At 41.4% G+C, this 4,038-nt stretch overlaps 1 protein-coding gene across 2 annotated transcripts in view; it reads left to right on the top strand.

Annotated features, from left to right (window-relative positions):
- The first annotated feature begins 1,013 nt into the window (after nucleotides 1-1,013).
- LOC101857644 overlaps nucleotides 1,014-4,038 on the top strand; it is a 13,407-nt gene continuing 10,382 nt past the window's right edge. The window contains exon 1 of one of the 2 annotated variants that reach the window (XM_005098778.2): nucleotides 1,014-1,386. The gene's annotated coding sequence lies outside the window, so the exon portion shown is untranslated. Of the gene's footprint in view, nucleotides 1,387-2,020; nucleotides 2,788-4,038 lie in introns of those variants that run through there. The other variant, XM_013082772.1, reaches the window with a different exon arrangement.

The raw sequence follows: 4,038 nt of genomic DNA, 5'->3' as shown, positions 1-4,038 counted from the left end.
AGCAATTACGCTGGTTGTATAGAACAAGACGTGACACGTTTTCAGTGTCATTTTACTCGGTTTTTTAAACGTTTTTATGTTTATTATTTTCTAATTGTATTTTATTTGCTTGTTTGCGTTTCCTTGTTTTGTCGTGGGTGGTTGGCGGGTGTTCTGGTGTGATTTGTTTCTTCTTTCCTATCATACGTCTATCGTCTTTATCTCCCCTCCTTTTTTCTGTTTGTTACTCTCTTGTAGCACCTCTAATCTTCGTCACTTATATGACGTTATTGTGTTGCAAGTGCCGTAAAACACTTAGGGAAACTAAAACTAAAACTAAAACTTTATTTTATTGTTGTTTTTTGTTGTTGTTGGGAGTCTTTTTGGAGGGGTAAGAGGGGTAGAGGTGTTTTGGGGGAGGGGGGGGGGGCAACGGCTTCCTTAATGTGTTTTGTCTCACAGCCGATGAAATGTGAGAAGTCTGATGTATTTCCATTATATTATTTCCTGCCTGGCTAGCGAACTCCTTCAGAAGCAACAACACTTGGGAGTTTCTGCGTGGTTTTAATGTCAAAATATTTTCCAAAGCCGTACGTCACTTATGTCGGACTTCCATTGCGAGAACAGTTGTCTTTCCATGTGTGAAACAGTAATTGCCAATGACGTCTTCGGGTTATTTTTTGCTTCGTAATGTTTTCCCGTGTCACGAGTGTGACTCTCTTATCCTCATATTTATTTATTCAACCAATTTCACAGTCCTATAGACGACTGCAGTCCACATTAGTCTCGTCCGTAATTGGGTTCACTTGCATAACTCATATGTGGTCGCTTTAAGGACAAGCGGGCTAACCCAGATTTTGGGGGTTTCCAGAAATCCTGACCTGCACCAAAGTGGGCATTGCCCTACCTATAGGAGAAGTTTGGTTTCATTGGTGTGTATATTTGTTTGGTTATAGAGAAAACAAAAGTCTACTTGTCTGTTAAAGAAACTGAAAGAGGTTAAAAAAAATACCTTCGATTTTCTCAAAACAGCATTTTTCGGGACAGCTCCCTTGTGCTTAAAAGCGACCATATTTCAGAACCTCTAAGCTGCGGAGCGAACCAGCTGACGACAGTCCTCAAAGTGTCCCAAAGTCTGCCTTGAATCAATGCTGTACGGCCGACAAGTCTTCTCAGATCAGAGTTGGGGAAACAAACGGAACACTCCACGGGTCAGTCAAGCGACGCCGAGGGCTCAAACTCGATTCCACGCCCCTGTCGTCTTTTTCGCTCCTCGCTGCGACTCCGGGTACAGTCAGTGTGGTAGATAGTTACGCCAGAGAGCTCTCTGGTTACACTGCTGTCCGCCTTGTCGTGAACGCTTTATCGGATATATTATTATGTGCAGGCGACAAGACCAGCCATTGCGTACGTATCAAAGACAATTCATTAGCCCTATCCGTACGCCCTTGGGTCATTTTGTACCCCCGGGGTTGTATTCTTCACATTTTAGAATTCTTCTAGTACGAAGATATCTGTGAAACTTTCAGTATTTCTCAAAAATATCATTTTGACAAACTGCTATGCAAAGCGTACGGATCGGATTAACGAGTAAATGTCCTCTTTGAAAGTGGTGGCACAGGGTTCCCTACGTCGTATGGATACGATAGTAAAACACGACGTACGGATAGGGTTAAGATCAAAGTGTTCTCTATAATATGCAGAGGACCGGCTGGTTGGTACCATCTAACATTTTTGTGGTAATTTTTATCATGTCCATATATATATTAGTGCGATGGGGCATTCATAATGTGATTGAAAAGAAGTCACAATTATTGTGATGCTTAAAAATTCCCAATAAATTATGATTGTTTCCACTTTTTTCGGACGGAATGTATTTATATCGCGTTATTTCACACAAGTCTCGCCTTGCCCAACGCCCAGCAGGCCATGGAAATAATAATAATAATAATAATAATAATAATAATAATAATAATAATAATAATATATTATGATATTACTAAGAAACAAGACAAAAAGCAGGAAGGGCTTTTCAGGACTGAAAAGGTCTTGAGATAACGTAAATTAATGATCATCATACAAATTTTGCACAATCGGTCAGGTGTCCACCCTACTTTAGAGGCCTACCCAACAAATCGCACGAACGACTCGATCGTGACTATCACTCAGACGTCTTGGCCATTGCTTCCACCGCTGTGCCTCCACATCGTGTTGTTGTAAGGAATTACTTAAATAGCAAGTTACCCGACACTCCGTTTGACGTCACTCGTTGTCTTGGCTTAATAGACAAAGCTCAAAATAAATCTGGTCATTCAGATTCGTGCGTTCCGTTGCGTGGGAGGATCAGCGGTACCAGTCGTGGATATATGCAGTATTGTGCGGATTAAGTAAAGCGCGAGAGGTGTTGACTTCCGTTTCAAGGACGTCAGTAGATAGTCTTGGGACTAGCCCTCGATTTCTTGCTGTGCCATTGGGTATAATTATTCAATTAGGCCCCGGAAATTCTGAGAGGAAGCCTGATAAATAAAAGAACTTCCTCTCAAACGAGTCTGTCGTGACATGTTCTCTGGAGCCACCTGCGACGTGGTCTGGATTTTAAAGTGTCTTGTATAAAGCATTGAAGGACTGCGCTACTCATAAAGTGTGGAGCTAGATATTGTTGTTCTGAACATTGAGCGTATGGAGCATCGCAGCTGCTTCCGAGCGTTCAAACATACGCTCCACTTTCCAACCCAGCGACTATTGCAAAGTGTTGAGACTAATCAGTCCTGAAAAAAACAACCTTTATCTCACAGAGAAGCTGAAGTCGTAAGTTCATTTTGATTTCGATTGCGTTTCTCTTATAGGGTCAGTAACTAACAATAATATTTCAGTGTATCTGTACAGATATTTACTGCAATAAAATGTAGCCAGTCATGTTGTTTAAACAAGTGTAAGTATTAACGAACCTAGAATCTAAATGGTTCCCGAAAATGTACGGATCATAAATTTGTAGAGTCAGTGCTTTTTTCTTGAAGGGGAAGGATGGAATGTGTTTATTTTTTCTTTCCCTTCTTTAAAAAGTGATTTTTGTTTTATTTGTTATTGATGCTGAGTCTCTTCCATTCACGTCACAATGGGCTAGTGGTTGGAGGGCGCCACTGGTAGGTCCTACTTTTTAACTTCCCCTCTGTTGTTTCTGTCTGTCTGTCTTACTTTTCCCCACGGCTAAATGACCACTACTGTGTCGATGTGCTTTTCTTTCTTTACTCTGAAGAAAGAAAGAAAGATTCACATTGCTACAAGTTTGTGTTTTCTAAGCAATAGAGACGACCGGCGCCTGTGGTGTTGCAGTTAGTCACTTCGCAGTCGTGTGCATAAGGTTGTGGCCACACTGCAAGCAGAGCGGGCAGGGCAGAGCTGAGCAGTGGAAATTGGTGGCTTTTAAGGACAAGCGGGCTAACCCAGATTTCGAGGGTTTCCAGAAATCTTGACTTACACTAAAAATGGGCATTGCCCTACCTATAGGAGAAGTTTGGTTTCATTGGTGTGTATATTTGTTTTGTTATAAAGAAAACTATCCTTGTCTTTTAAAGAAACTGAACAAGGGGCAAAAACTTTACCTTCGATTTTCTCATAACAGCATTTTTCGGGATAGCCCTCTTGTGCTTAAAAGCGACCAATTAATACAAAGATAAAGGTGACTGGCGGTGCGATTCGAGGCGGGTTAGACTACCAGTCACCTCTTTGTCTTTGTAGTAATTTTCCCTGCTCTGCTCTGCCTGTCTGACTGTACATGGTAGAGGGCGCTACGAATGTTTTAGTCTGTTTTAGGGCTGGTGGGGCACCTAGAAATCGTGTTTGGGGGTCAAATTTTGTAAATTGGGTTTATTACATATTATAGTACCTGGACATTTCCTGAACAATATCCAGAAACGTATGTAAGCCTTGCTACACCCTAAAGCTGTGTTTTTTGTCAGGTTTTTCGGCGGAAGCACACATCGTCTAGCATTTTCTTACCTGCATCGGCTGTTTTTTCACAATTCTATTTTTTCACATATTATCCCATTTTTCTGCTCT

This window comes from Aplysia californica, unplaced genomic scaffold (genome assembly GCF_000002075.1).
Source record: "Aplysia californica isolate F4 #8 unplaced genomic scaffold, AplCal3.0 scaffold00193, whole genome shotgun sequence".
NCBI lineage: Eukaryota > Metazoa > Mollusca > Gastropoda > Aplysiida > Aplysiidae > Aplysia > Aplysia californica.
Note: the sequence above shows the minus strand (reverse complement) of the source record. Positions and strands in the feature narration are given on the sequence as shown.